This window comes from Cupressus sempervirens, chromosome 11 (genome assembly GCF_028749045.1).
Source record: "Cupressus sempervirens isolate cs-2001-9-10 chromosome 11, ASM2874904v1, whole genome shotgun sequence".
Taxonomy (NCBI): domain Eukaryota; kingdom Viridiplantae; phylum Streptophyta; class Pinopsida; order Cupressales; family Cupressaceae; genus Cupressus; species Cupressus sempervirens.
Window position 1 is genome coordinate 734,704,532 of NC_143128.1, and position 16,952 is coordinate 734,721,483.

The 16,952-nt window shown below is 33.0% G+C and overlaps 1 pseudogene; it reads left to right on the forward strand.

Moving 5' to 3' along the window:
• The first annotated feature begins 598 nt into the window (after positions 1-598).
• The window catches only part of LOC149531725 (zinc finger CCCH domain-containing protein 14-like), a 32,698-nt pseudogene continuing 16,344 nt past the window's right edge, over positions 599-16,952 (forward strand).

Below are 16,952 nucleotides of genomic sequence, written 5' to 3' on the forward strand. Positions count from 1 at the left end.
GTGAAATGTCAAAAATAAACAACTTAGACAATTTTCCACATATATAATACTTGTCCAACTCAAAAAGTATAGTAGTTTAGCTTTATTGTATTAATATACAAATATTGTCCAACTCCACTCCAAAACAAGGTATGTTTTACATTCTAGGAGATAACCCTAATAGATAAATACATTGTAGACCTAATTGGAATCTTACGAACTTGCACAACCCTAGAGTGATGAAATGCAAGTTAACACTAAAATAAAAACCTAATATATAACAAAATATAAAAAGCAATAGTTAAAATAGTATATATTAAGAAGTAGTTAATATAAATAATTGGCATATATAGAATATATTTTAAATTATATATTAAGTAAAATATTAATTAATTAATTGACTTTTTAATATGCTTTTATTTTATAAGAAATTGTCTAAACTTGTTGTCCAAGTGTAAAACAAATCCTAATGTAAATGAGATTTTTAAAAAATATGTATATTTAATTCATAATAAAATATTTTATGTTTATAAAAATAAATCTTACAACTCACGATTTTAGAAAAGGTGATGTGACTCCTAATGTTGTCAAACAAAAGAAAGGAAGTGATGGACAAACAATGGATGGTATGGAGAAGGGACTATACATGGTAATCAGGCTAGACAAATGTGTTGATTGTATAGTCAATATTTTTGGCCTTAAACTTTTTGAGCAACAGACTACTAGTGGTGAGGATGTGACAATTTTCAGGCCAAGTAATTGGCTCATCAACTAAATTTAATAATAGATATAATTTAGGGCGAAGGCCCTAGCTTGGTTGGCTAAATCTTCCCTGTTGCAGGGGGTTGGTCATGGGTTCTAGTCTCCTCCATCCTTGTGGTACCGGTGAGCGTGTCGTGCCAGCGCTACCAGTCACGTTAAAAAAGTTTACCAGGTGCACTGCAGTTTATAGGGGGGTCGTGTTGCACCGATTCCTGCGGTCTAAAATAATAATAATAATAATAGATATAATTTAAATCATAAATATTTATTATTGAATTATTATATTTCGAGGTTTAATGTTTAATAAATATTGGTTCTCTGTATTTACTAAATACAAAAATATCTTAAAAGCAATTATAGTAAAATGAAATGTTATATATTATTAAAATGGTCATTACATAATAGTAATGTGATTAATAAAAATTATATCTGAGATTACAAAATAATTAATTAATATTTATTTTTTCTGATGCGTAGAAATAGACTTGGAGTTTTCTTTTGAGTTCATGGAGGGTTTTTATTATCTTTAGGAGTTTATAGATAGAGTTGAAGGAGATTGTGTGCAGATTGAAGTGATTTTGAGTTCATTTTAAGTTCAATATCAATCACAATGATGATTTATAGAAGCTAACTGATAATGATATATTGATAGGACAAAAACTTTATCAATGTTTAATAGAAGTTATAAAAAAATTAAAGAATGTATTAATATGATTAAAAAATCATTAATCATTTTTTTGGTGTGTTTAATTATTAATGATCAATTATTTAGTTAGTTATTTGATCTTTTATTTAGTCACTTATCTTTGCTTAACTTTGTGATTTTACCCGATGACCAAATTAGTCATTTGTTTAGTGACTTATACTTATAAATTGCAAAATATTATTAGAATTTGATCTCTTTTAGTCATGTGACCAATATGTTTAGTCTTGTGACTAAAATTTTTAGTCACGTAGTCATTTATTTGCCAAAATTCTACTAGTTTCATTTACAATAAGTGAAGGAATAAACCAAGACATGTAAGGTTTTGAGAAGGGTAAATGCGAATCAGTGGAAGAGCAAAATATTTAGCAAGGTCTACAAGGAGCAGTAATGATTCATCAGTCACAAGAGGTGATATATACTTCAAGGATCCAATCAGCAAATCAAGTTTGTAAGTAGATCCACTATTTCATCCTAACAAGTGAATTAGTTTTGTAAATCCTTTAACAGGGTAGACTTAACATTCTTTGTATAAATCTCCTAACAGAGCGCATACTTTAGTGTATGTTTGTAAATCCTCTAACAAGGTGGACCTATCAGCCCTTTGTGCTCCTAATAGGGAAGATCACCAGAAGTGGTCAATGTAAGCCTTAATAGGCCAACTTCATACTGCAGTAATGAAGTTTTGTGGGTATCATCCCCACCCCAATTTTACTTTCTATTTGGAAGGTTTCTAGGTCACCAAATCTCTGTGTACATGTGTTATGGATGTTTGATTTCTCAAATAAGTAGTAGATTAGATGAATGAATGGTGAATAGTTAAAATACTAAATTTTTTAAAGTTTTGAAGTTATTGATTCACCCCTCCGCTCTCAGTAACCTATCATATCTTGAATATTTCCAACAATTGGTATCAAAGAATTTTGGTTCTCAAGACAAAGCTTGACAACTTGAGCAAAGATCAAGGACAATGGAGATATTCAGACTTGACAAAGGTATTGAAAATGAAAAGCTAGATCTAGAAATGGCTATGACTCAACTCAAAGAAGAAAAGGAGCATCTTTCTCTTGATCCATGAAAAGAAGGAAGGAACTTGCAAGAAAAATGAATGATCATCAGTATATTGAAGAGAAGATTGAAGACCTTTTACCATCAAGCAGTTCAGATGAAGCTAGTGAGGCTATCAAGGAACTCCTAGCAAAGAATGGTTCCCTGCAGGAAGAAGTAAGAAAGGTTAAAAGAGAACAAGCAATCCAATCAATCAGGCTATGTGAAGTCTTGGAATAGAGAGACAAGAAAAATGAAGACTTAGAGGCAAGAAATAATCAATCCCTTCAGAATGAAAATCTTGTAAATCAACTATCTAATGCAAGTGAAGAAATTATGAATCTGAGATCTGAAAATGAAAGCCTGAGAAATGATCTGATCACTGAAAGACAAATCAATGAAAGCTTAAAAAATGACTTGAGATCTGAAAGACAAATCAATGAAAGTTTGGAAAATGACCTAATCACTAAAAATAAAATCAATGAGAGAATGATTAAATCTCAAACAGACATGACTCAATTAAATCAACAAAGTGAGCAGAATCTTCATAGACAAAAAGGCAAAGCTGGAATTGGTTACAAGGAAGAAGGTGAAACCTCCAAACAAGGTGCCCAAAGGAATCAAAGACCTACTTGTGATCACTATGGTAAGCTAGGTCACACATCAAACAAGTTTTGGAGCAATGGAAAAGGTAAATTCAATGGTAAATGCTACAATTGCAGTAAGCATGGTCATAAAGCTAATGAATGCTAAGAAAAACCAAAATTTGAAGGCAATTGTCACAAGTGCAAGAAGTATGGTCACAAAGCATTCCAATGCAGATCCAAATCATTCAATCTAGTTGAACAACTTGTTAAAGAAATATTTTGATGGGATTACAATACCTAGTGTAGATATCATTATTGTGGAGAATATGGACACATTGGCAAAGACTACTCAAGGCATCACTTGAGGAAAAGAGACACAATAGTAAGATGTTATACATGTACAAAACTTGGTCATATATCTAAAAATTGCGTGAATATAGGACGAGTTGAAGATGAAAAGAAAGCTAAAGCTTAAAACATTCGGAAGTAAATGAGGCAACAGTGGATTCCAAAATCTACCAAGCAAGATAGTTCAAGTGATGGCAATGTCACTCAAGAAATGGGTGACTCCATCATTTCCAATTAGATTCATAAAGGATTTGGAACTGTATAAAAAAGCTATATCTAGAGCAATTCCAGATGCAAGAAAGAAAAATGATCAAATCAGTATTCCAAATACACAAAGATCAAAGAAAGCGTATCTTTTGCCGAGTTGCATCTACCAAGGAAAGTCGATTGAAGACCTTACCGAAATAGGTCAGGAGTGACTAAAAGTTTTTTTTCGACCACCGAGTTGCAAGCTTCTACCGGGCAAATGAATGACACCCTGTCAAACACTCTGTCATCTCATCTATCTTTGTACCAATAATTTATGACAAAATTTTCATCAAAAGGGAAGAATTTGATTTCATTCTTCACAACAATTTCAGAGCTAAGAAATTTCCAGTGATTCCAAAGAAAATTCCAAGCAACTCCAAGAAATTTTAAGCAATTTTTAAAGCTAAAAATCTGTTCAAAATTTTATTACACTTACCGAGTAGAAATGGCATCCAGGAGTAGCAGCAGGACAAAGGCAAAAAGAGGTTCAGAAATGCTACTCAAAGGTGTGGAGTGGAAGGTGCCAAATTTCAAGCTAGCTCCAACAATCATAGAATTACTCAACCTGAATGGAGCTCAATCAAAAATTCCACCTAAGGTACTTCTTATCAATGATATTCGTACTCATTTTAGATGTTCTGTTCAAGAAATTGGAAACCTAGAGATGGACAATGCCCTAGGAGAAATGAGTGTAGATGGCTCTCTAAAACTTGAATACAAGCATCTTGAAACCAAAGGCTTGACTCATATCTTGCATATGCCAAGGAATTTCCAAACCAAGTGGATTAGGTATATTTTGAGTCGAGTACACAATGGGAAACTATGGCTAGAACAACCTGTGTTGATTACAAAGAAGATGATTTGCAAAATCATGGGTCTCCCTATGCTTAGCAAAGCAAAAACCACAAAAACCCTAGGTCAGGATGAGTTACAGAAGAAAACCCTAGACAAGTGGGATGGTAGAGGTTTGAAGGTTAACACTGTATCAGATGTTGAACTAAGATTTGGCATTCATGTCATTGCCCACAAAATCTATAGCTCTAGTCGACTGAACAGTGTACCTTGTGAGGCTATGGATTTGGCCTTCAAAATTGTAAAGAAGAACCTTGAATTTGACCTATCTGAATTACTATTGAAAAAATTAAACAAGAATATGGAGAGTATAAGGACTTCAAAGAATAATCCTTGCAAATTTGGCTCTCTATTAATTTTTTTATTTTTCTATGTTCAAAAATTCTTTCCATCAAAAGGAACAGTTGTATGGAGAAAAGACATTCCAATTTTGTATCAGATAAATGAGTTTGTAGCAAAAATGGGTAAAAATTTTGATAGCATCATGGATAATTATTTTGAAGATTTCAAGGAAAGGATGAACAACAAGTCTTGGATTCCACCAAAATTGGTTGAAGATTACATAGATGATGTATGCTTTATGGTTGATTGTGATAAGGTATACATTCAGGCAGTCAGACCTCGAGCTGCATGGGTAAAACCTCTTCCTTATGAGATAAATATTAATGAGGCTAGGGATATTATTGAAGCACTGGTGAATGAGCTAGTAGACCCAAGGTAACCAATATTTGGAACATATGATGAGGCAAAGGCCAAAATTGAACTTGAAATCAAGCTACCCCAAGCCATAAGCAAAGGCAAGAGGAAGATATCCAAATTGAAAACTACAACAGGTCCTCTTATGCTTACCGAGGGAAAAGGTGAGGATGAAGAAGGTCATGAAAAAGAAGAAGGAGAAGAAGAAAAATAAGAACATGAACCTGAAGAGGAACAACCAAAGAAGAAAGGTAAGGTAATTATTACAAAACCTAAGAAAAAGCCTACTACAGTATTCTCCAAAAGAACCAGAAAAGGAAAATAGGAACCTATACTGGTCAGGCCTCCACCCACATTCAAGGAAAGACTTAAATAATTGCAAGAGGGAGCTGGCATCACAAATTTCAAAGCATTGAAATTTGAAACAAGAACTGATGCTAAGAAAATGCAGATTGAGGAACTGGTACTCAATAAGATGGGTAAATGGAAATACTCCCCAGACTAGCTCGCCTCTCAAATCTCAAAAGAACTATTGGAAAGATTGCAACCGAGATGGGAATCAACCACCCAAATGGAAAAAGACATATATGAGAAATCTTTGAGGAATTTTCTATTGAGTCTGACTGGAGCAGAAATAAAGGCTGTAATGAAGAAACATGAAGGTAAAATGATGATTAGATTTGACACATGTTTGATTTTAATCAAAGACATTGAGCATTTTGTAAATGATGCAACAAACATGTGGAAGAACATCTATCATCTACAAAAGCCTAGTAAAGATCTAGTTGAGATCAAGGATATCATCATTTTTGGGAAGTATTCCAGTTTTTTATCTGGTTAATACTTCTATTGGCATTCAATCCTCAAGTCCTATCCCAATTTTTACTGGTAGCCCTTCCATTTCCACTATTGTGTCTATTCCTAAGGTCAAACCAATCATCATAGAAGTAAAAAAAAAAGCATCCATTAAGACTTCTGATCACTGGAAAGGAAATTGTAGAAGATATTGACTTAGACACAGAGATAGTAATTCCAAAGATTAACTATGAAAATGCTACCATTGAAGAGATGAGGTTAGCTAGTCAACTAATAGAGATGAAATATATGCAGCAGTAGTTAAGGTCTGAAAGGGATAAGGAATATAGGATAATTGAGAATGCCAAGAACATAATTACAGATGCTATAGGTGTTGAAGTAGATTCTACTCAACACATTTTGATTCAATTAGAATAGGTTGTACAGAAATTCAATGAGGATTCTTTTGGACAAGAAAAACTTATTGAGAAAGCTAAAAAGAAATTTGATAATAAGGTGCTAGAGGATATTGCTCAAAAGATAGCAATAAAGTAAGTTGAATTATCAACATTTTTGGGAAATTTTGAAAATTCTTTTAATAATGCAGCATCACTTTTTGCTAAACTTTGTGATATTTTTGGCTTTACCAAAGAAATAAAGGATAAGTTAAATAAGATTAACATTGATATGCAATCAAGTGCCTCCAAGATAAAGGTGGACTCCTCCACAACCTCCCATCACACCAAGATCAAATATTTGGTAGATGTTCAAGCAGAATTATTGAGAGAGGAAGCTAGAATCTGGTCATAACTCATAGACATCTAGAACATGATCCTTCCTATCATGGATACAATGCAAAAACATCTTGTACATTGCAAAACATTGGTCCAAGATCAGAACTTCTCAGTGGCTGATCACTTGATCCAATTATTAGTAGAAGTTCAAATTCTCTCTCCACCTGTCAAATTTTGCAACAGACTTGGGATAGTACTTTTGTAACTATTCTTAAGGTACATCAAGAATTTCTATCTCACTTTGGTGTAACCATATAAATTGTATATATGTAGTCCTTTGGTATTATTGTCAAAAAGGGGAGAGATTCAAAGATTCAAAGATTCAGTATAATAAATAAGGAGAGGTATCACTATAAGTGATAGGGGGAGTTAGCACACAATAAAGTTTGCATGTGTATATAAGTAAATTTGTATATGCAGTAGTTCTACAAAGATCAATTTTGAAAAACCTAAATTCATTCAGTCAGGCTGTGTACATATGTTTTGGCTTATAAGTGTTTTTGTCACTAATGCCAAAGGGGGAGATTGTTGGCATTAAGTTATTATTTCCATTAGTGACAACACTTATTTGTATCAGTATAGCTACTGAGCTCATCACTTAGTCTACAATATATACCAAGCATTTAGTGGTTACCTTGTACATTCATCACTTAAGCAGTTTACACCAAGCCTCGCAGTTTACACCGAGCATTCTAGTGTTAACTGAGCTGAGTATAGCTACCAAGTGAATGTGCAATCCAGCAGTTTCTACCAAGTTTACAGTGTTCACCTAGCTTCATATTGTTTACCAAGTGATGGAAGCATAGTGCCTATTGAGTGATGAAAGTGAAATGTTTACCTAGTAATGGAAGCACAGTGTCTACCGAGTGATGCAAGTGCAATGCTTACCAAGTAATGAAAGTATAATTTTTACCGAGTGAAAGCAAGTTAAATGAAGGATTCATTTTTTATCGAGTGATACTATATCCACTGAGTCTTCAATGGTTATCGAGTTCAAAACTATGTCAGATGATTAGTATGGATTGAGCCTTCACTTCTATCAAGTGCATGACAATGTCGAGTAATGCAATGGACGCCGAGTATCAGAAGGTCACCGAGTCAGTTCAGTGAACTCGAGTTATTTACTATTGGGCTAACTTAGTAATGTTTTGTTAACTTGTTTTTTAGCCGACATTGCAATTATAGTTATTGGGATGGTATATATGTAACATATTATATCATTTACAATAAGTGAAGGAATAAACCAAGACATGTAAGGTTTTGAGAAGGGTAAATGTGAATCAGCAGAAGAGTAGAATATTTAGCAAGGTCTACAAGGAGCAGTAATGATTCATTAGTCATAAGAGGTGATATATACTTCAAGGATCTAATTAGAAAATCAAGTTTGTAAGTACATCCACTATTTCATCCTAACAGGTGAATCAGTTTTGTAAATCCTTTAATAGGGTAGACTTAACAATATTTATATAAATCTCCTAACAGAGTGCATACTTCAGTGTATGTTTGTAAATCCTCTAACAAGGTGGACCTAGCAGTCCTTTGTGCTCCTAACAGGGTAGATCACTAGAAGTGGTCAATGTAAGCCTTAATAGGCCAACTTCATACTGCAGTAATGAAGTTTCATGGGTATCATCCCCACCCCAGTTTTACTTTCTATTTGGAAGGTTTCTAGGTCACCAAATCTCTGTGTACATGTGTTATGGATGTTTGATTTCTTAAATAAGTAGTAGATTAGATGAATGAATGATGAATAGTTAAAATATTGAATTTTTTAAAGTTTTGAAGTTACTGATTCACCCCTCCCCTCTCAGTAACCTATCATATCTTGAATATTTCCAACACTTCATTGATAGCTACAAATCATAATTCATCATCACTTTCACTCTGACCTCTTTCATTAGATTCTTCATCCTCATTAGTATATAAACAATTTCTATCTTTATCTCTTCTAGGCTTAGACTTTTCCTTATACTTTTTCTCTCTTTTAGGACACTTAGATGCATAATGACCAAATTCATCACAAGTCCAACATTTAAAGATTTTGTTACCATCTTTATCTCTTCTTACTAGAAATGATATCCCTTCCTTAATCTCCTTTTCTTTATCATATATGCTACTACTAGAAAAATTACCTCTTGTTCTTACACTTCTTAATAGATTAGGTTGAATGTTCAGAGCACTAAAAGCTATCTCAAATCTGGATAGTTCTCCAAATTGTCTTAGTTCTACTTCTGCAAACTCTAATCTTCCAAGCAATGTTTCCTTTGTGAAATATTTGGTGCAAGGCACTACTAGCTAAATCATTTGAGTGTGTTTCTTGAATGATGGTGTCCAAATTTTTAAGATCTTCCATATAACCTCATCATTTTCTTTAGTTCCACTAAGAGACTAGATTCTTGCAATAATTTTTGATATTCTACCTATGCAACTTCTCACAAATTCATCTTCCAACATCGTAGCATCTTGAAATGCACAAACCCAATTTTACAATCTCATTCTTTTTGCATGATCATCACCTTCAAAAGTAACTTCTAATTCTTTCCAAATTCAATGAGAAGTTTGAAGTGATTTTACTTTATTGTATTCATTGTTTGGAAGAGTTGATATTAGGGCTTCTCTATCTCTCATGTTAGACATAAATAGATCTATTTATCCCTCACTACATTCCTCTAGCTTTCCTTCATCAAAAATTGTCTTATTAGCTTTTGTCAAAATCTAATATCCATGACCCATGCACAATAGATGAGTCTTCATTTTTTCCTTCCAACTATCATGGTTGGCCCCATAAAATCTTGGACTATCCTTCTTGGACATATTCACCATTGACCTCCCAAAGTTGTTAAGCTTATTATTGAAGGACTCGATCCCGTGACACCAATTGTTAGAATATATAATCCACTGATATAACTGAGAGGGCAAGAGCGAGTGAATCAATTATCCAACTATTATCATAAACATCAACCTTAAACAAACTTAACCATATAAATAATATAAATTGAAACCAAAACAAGATACTCATACAAAATTAACACCAGATACGCTAAGTAGGGAAACCCTTGATCAGAGGGAAAACCCTAGTGGGGATGGTACCCACAAGATGATGTACTAATATAAATATTCCTTGTTAGAGGATAGACCCTATTAGGAGTTTGTTACAACATTCAATACATATGAGTCCCTACTAGGAGACTTTGAACCCCTATTAGGAGATTCTAACCCTATTAGGAGTTGTGACAATCCTGTTAAGAGTTGTGGAAGATAACTAGATCCATTGCCCAAACAATTTCAAAGCTAAGAACAATGAACCCACTATCCAAAATGATCTCTGTATTATTCCTTGTAGAATAATAGAACTAAAATGTACTTCCTTCCTCTTTCTCTATCCTATCAAGTAGACTTCTTCTCCTTTAAATCTTGCAACCAAATCTCATCCTGCACATCCAAGAATCCCTTGGATTGCTTACTTGCATTCAGTAAGCATTTTGCTCCTTTTCACACTTGACAATTTACTTCACATCCCACTTGATACAAGTATATTCACACTCTAAAAATAAGGGAAATTTTTTCCTTTATACCATATCTTCATAGTAATTCCTTGAGTGGGCCTTGAGGCTTTTCCAATTAATTATAATAAGATAATTAATTAGCTTACAATTAAAATAGCACTATCAGCTCATAGTCTATACAAAAATTCACACATGTGATACCAGCTCTTACACACTCACTAACATCACCATACAACTATCCTATATCACTGTGACTATGAACTTCTTCATTACATCTCATATGAAAGATAGCAATCAAGCATCATAACACTATTTTCCAATACTCTATTTCTACACTACTCTTAGTAAATAAAGTACAAATATCATACGCCATCAACTTAGCCTTTGCACACTTAAACCACATCATTGGGACACAGTCTAGAATATGTCATTAATTATGCATCACTAGAGAATCAAACCATTGTCTATAACAATAAGATTTTTGATTGGTGTTCTTCCAATCTTCATAGAAACCATGTTATGTTGACATCAATGATAAACATAGTCATGAGAGAAACATATCAATAATCTCCAATTCTTAGGATACTCCCCTAATGTAGTATCATCAATATTCATGCTAACATTTACAAGGTGGAACTAACATTCCTTATTGCTCCTAACAGGGCAGATCATCAGAAGTCATCATTTGTAAGCCTTAACAAGCCAACTTTATACTATGTTAGTAAGGCCTATGGGTATCATCCCCAACCCATTTTTATTTTCTATTTGGAAGGTTTATGGATTACCAAGCATTGTGTCAAGTGTTGTGAATGTTTTATTGCTTTCAATTTTCATGCATGCAATTAGATCAGATTATCTTAAAGAGGATTAATTGGTGAAATGAAGTAAAAGTTTTATTGGTTCTTGATTCACCCCTCCCCTCTTAGTCACCTAGCCTATGCTAAATTTCCAACAATTGGTATAAGAGAATTAGTTCTGATGTTAAAAGTTTAAACAACTTGTGAAAAGATTAGAGGCAATAAAAGTGTATAGACTATAGAAATCTATTTAAAATGAAAAGTTAGATCTACAATTGGCCATGATATAATTCAAGAAAATGAAAGAGTAACTCTCCAAACCTTTTTAATGAAGGAAAGAACTAGCGCCATAGATGAATGAGAATATCTACATAGAAAAAATAATTGAAGACATTTGTCAAGACAGAAATTTAGTTGAAGCTGATGCAATAATTAAAGACCTACTTGAGAAGAATCTCACTCTTCATGAAGAAGTTAGAAAACTAAAAAGAGAACAAGCAATTTAGTTAGTTAGAATGTGTGAAGTTATAGAAAAAGAATATAAAATATTTCAAATTAAAAGGATAGAAGAGAAGAATAATGAAATTCAACGCCTATCTCTTTAGCAAGAAGATTTGAGAAATCAACTCAATTGTGCAAATCAAGAGCTTATCAGCTTGAGGATAGACAATGAAAGATTGCAAAATGATCTCAGAATAGAAAGGAAAACCAATGAAAGAATAATAAAATCTCAAGAAATAATGAATTAATTGAATGAGAAAACCCAGTTTAGATAGAAAGGAAAATAAAGATTAGGCTATACAGATGAAGGTGAATCATCTCAACACGGAACTCAAAAGAACAAAAGACCTACTTGTAATCATTGTAGAAAGATAGGGCATGCATCAAACAAGTGTTGGAGCAATGAAAAATCAAAATTTAGAGGAAAATTTTATAGTTGTAACAACCAAGGTCATAGAGAAAGTGAATGCACAAAGAAAACCAAGTTTGAAGGAAAATGTTTTAATTGCAACAAACAAGGGCACAAATCTACACAATGCAGGACCAAGAAATGGAACCCAACATAATAGATTATGAAAGCTATCTTTGGTTAGGATTATAACACATGGTGCAAATGTTACTTATGCGGTGAGCATGGACATATTGGAGAAAATTGCATAAGAAATCACTTGAGGAAGAGAGACCCTACAAAGAGATGTTTTGTATGCATAGAACTTGAAAATTTAGCTAGATATTGTATGAGGGTAAAAGCACAAACCTATGTCACCCTTTTGTCAAGGAAAAGGCTAACAAAAGTATAACTATTCAGCTTCAATAAGATAAAATTGGTATTATTATTATGAATTTGAAAATGAAGTAAACTAAATAAACATGTAGAAATGGATAAAGTTTATTATTATAATTCTTAATAATTATTTGGAACAAGAATTGATATATTTTATTAATTTTTATAGATAAATTTTTAGCTGTTGAAAAATGTTGAAAATTAGGGGTCCAGTTCCCACCTCAAAACTATATGGAAATAAACTTATTTTCAAAAAATAAAAATTTTCTTTAGACATATATTTTCTCTTTTATAATGATTCAAATTTCAACTCACCTTAAATTGATAGTTTTTGTCTCCCACCACATTTTTCAAAACAAATCTATTATAACCAAGAGAAAATGTATACATTCTAGAAGAGGATGCTTGCCTCTAGAAGGTCATATAATTTTATTTTATTTTTTGATATGATTTAATATTTTTTCTTTCTCAAAATCAACATCTTTTGTAGTGTTAAAATATGTACTTGTAGACTTTTAAATTATAATATACTATATCTAATTAAAACACTATAAACTCTATATGAGAATATTCTTGACTCTCAACTCTATAAAATGGTGTTTATATATTATTAAAAAAATCTTATAAAAATAATAAGAATGATTGAAATGCCACTTATCTAAAATAATTGTTTTTCTTTAGTAATTGGACACAAACTAGTATAAAACATGCATTTAATAGACATTTTCAATTGGAAAAGTGTGAGACCATAAATAACTTAGATTGAATGGATTTATCTAGATCATATGTTTTAAAAAAAATTATTTTTAGATAGAAGTACTCAAATTCAATCATTCTGATAGGTCATCCTAAAATTAGGTGACATAGCTTTGTACTTTTACCCATGAACCAAGATACAGTTAAACATGAAAAGAAAGGAAAGGATGACAATATCAGAACTCAAATGAGATAGCAATAGGTAAAAAAATATTCAAAGAATGCAAGTCAAAGTCATGAGAATGTTGACACCCAACACAATGAATTGGGTGACTCAATCATTTCAAACTAATGATCCATGAGGATTACTAGAACTATGATTCTAAAGGAACATCTTATATTAGTTTCAGACTACAAGAAAGAAGATCCAAATCAGCATTTTAGATGCATTGGGATCATTGAGTCGATGAGCTTACCAAGAAATCTCAAGTTGCAAGACCTTACCAAGAAAATTTGGGTTGTAAGACCTTACCGAGCAAAGTTGGGTTGCAAGACCTTACCAATAAAAGTCAAGTTTCTAACCTAACCTAGCTTTGAGATAGATGGTGTATACCAAGTTCATGACATAATCAAGCTTATTCTTATTGAGTCGAAGACCAAAGGTACATACTGAGTTGAAGACTTAGCCGAGTATTTCATGCCTGGCAAGTTTAATAGGTTGTCACTAAGATGACATTCATATGATACATTAATGGTGACTTAAAGAAAAAAAATAGTTAAAAGGAAGAAACAAAAGGTTTTATTTTACACTGTGAATTTGAGAGTGAAAAGAGCATAGCATTCTAGAGCCTGAAATGATTTAGTGTGAATTTGTTAGAGTTTATTCCTCTATCACTGATCAATATGGAATCCTTGTCAAGAAATAATATTAAGAAGGATTCCAAGATGTTAGACAAGAATGTTGCACCTACGGACCCAAATTTCAAACTTTATCTGAGAATCATAGAAGAATTGGACCTAGTCGATATGTACTCTAGATTCTACCAAAGGTACTATTTTTACATGATATTAGATCATTCTATCATTGTGCAATTCAAGAATTGGTAAAATTAGAGATTAATCAAGTGAATGAAACATTGTGTGTGGATGGAAACCTAAAACCTAAGCATAAACACTTGGAAACAAAGGATTTAACCCACATTCTCTATATTTTGAGGGATTTCCAAATCAAGTGGATTAGGTTCATCCTAAGATGTATTTACAACATGCAATTTTCACTTGTGTTGAAGAAAGAGACTATTGAGAACATATTGATTCAATTATGATCAATATGTTTCAATCATTCTTTGTCATTGATGTCAAACCTACTATTTGCTGGTAAGAAAATTGCTTATATGATTTAAGTACTACTAATTATTTGATTGATGAAGAGGATTTGATCAAAATATGTAATGATAGTAGCTAGAGGAAAGGTTGAGTTATGTTATGTAAAGGAGTACAAGAGTCAGCTAAGATAGTGATAACATGGTGTATTAATAATCTACTTAAGGTTACAAAGGTTGGTTATACTAAGCAGGTTTGGAAGAACAAGTTAAACAAAGTTTGTCTACCAAGCTTGACTGAGTGGATTGTAGGTGCTGAGCAAAGTCAGTGCAAGTCAAGTAGAAATCAGTTGGAGCTGAGTAAAAGTCTATTCTAGTATATGCAGAGAAAAATAGTGGATGTCGATTACATTTTAGTTTATTCTAAGCACTAGTAAAGTTTAGTTCATGTCAAGTGAATCTACAGAGGATGTCGAGCAATGTAGTATGTGTCGAGCATTAGAAGAAAGTTAATGCCAAGTGGATACATTACTTGAAAGATCATGAATTCAATGGATCCAAGCCTACAAGTTTGTTTTCTTAGACTGTGTGAACCAAGTGGAAGATAATATTCATGATTTGGTGGCACAGAATTCAAGGTAAACCATTTTGAGGTGAATTCAAAGAGGATTAAAGGAGAAGTTTCTAGAAGTAATATGGAATAAGAGCTAGATTCATTTTATCCTACCTAATCTCTCCTAACCCTAAATTGGATGCATTGGAAATCTAATTGAAAAGCTCATTGTTGTTGAAGATCAAAGAGGGAGATTGTTGCAAAAGAATGTTTTCAATCATTTTTTTTCCATTGATGTCAAACTTTCTATTTGTATGAATGATATTTTCTTATAAGGTTCAAGCACTATCACTTAGTTGATTGATGAATGGGATTTGATCAACAAGATGTAACAAGAGCACCTAAAGGAAAGGTTGAGTGATGATGTTTTAATGAAGTGCAAGGATCAGCTAAGACAATGGTTAAGTAGTATATTGATAACATACTCAAAGATATAGAGGATGGTCACACTTAGACATATTGGAGGAAGAAGTTGTAACAAAGTTCACTGCAAAGTTTTAATCTTGATCATCAATTGAAGCCGAGCTAATCAGTTGAAGCTAAGAAAATTCATAGTAGAAGCTAAGTACCAGACATTTTTAGTGTGTGCCAAGTGATCTTCAAGTGTCAAGTAAAAGATTAGGTGTCAAGCATCAGAAAAATTTTAGTTGGTGCCAAGTAATCTTTAGTTGTCAAGCATCAAGAAAAACATAGTTGATGCTAAGTAACATAGTATGTGTCGAGCACCAATATTTCAATAGTGTCGAGCTACTTCATTATTTCAAATAAAGAAGATTCACCAAATCCAAGCTGACTTGGTGGTTACATTAAATTTTTTGAACAAGTTGGAGGATAAGGATGATGAGTTGTTGGCACGGAATCCTATGTAAATCATTTTTGGGTGAATTCTAATGAATTATTCAAGAAGTTTCTAGAGGAAACAAAATATGGGTTAGATGCAATGAATCCTACCTAATCCATGTGAATTGAAATTGAAGAAAAGAAGAATCGAGTGGGAAAAATAACTCCAAGACTTCTATTTGAGAAGTCATAGACCAAGAAGAAAAGAGTTGCTAATATTGTTGCCTCAGAAGTGTCAAATCTGTGAAGAGATTGAAAGGGTGTCAAGAAGGAGACATCTAGGAGAAGGAAGAGCACAAAGGCTCTACTTCTATGAGTGATCATGAAGAGATTATTGCACTAGTACATTGAGTATGGAGACTCAAGGAGATAAAGCTTGAAAGATAAGGCAAGAAGTTAAGAGTTGCAGAGATAGAAGGCCACGCAAGAGTATGTGCAGAGAAGTGATCTAAGATCTGCAAGATAAGTTGTATGTTGTAGTCAGGTCAAGATTTTCTAATACTCTCTAGCAATTGTATTAGATCTAAAAATCCTATGGACTTAGGTGTGACTACCAAACATTTGTAAATCCTTTAACAAGGTGACATTCCAAGTGAGTGCTCTAAAGTCCTTTAACCATGCCCACTTCTAACAAGGTGGTCAAATCCTCTAACGAGGTCACATTTAACAGTACGTGTTGTAAGCCTTTAATAGGGCAGGCCTTTCATAGGGAATCACTTCAAAAGGGTGAGAATTGAGTAGCATGTTATTGGTGGTTTTCCCCAAATTGGGTTTCCACGTAAATCACTATGTCATGTGTTGATTTTTTGTGTGTTATACTTGCATGTTGATTTATAGTAACTTGCTAATTAAATAAGTTAAAGCTTGAATGAATGAATGAATGGATTCAACACATTTGGTGTAAAGTTTGAAAGGGACATCTGGACCTTGAATAACTGATTCACCCCCCTCCCCCTCCCCAAGTTATTCTAAAGCAATTCTAACAATTGGTATCAAAGCCTCTGCTGATTTAGTTTCAAGGTACTAGAAGCAGGAAGATCAAGAAGTCCAAGAGAGAAGTTCCCAAGCTTAACGAAGACAA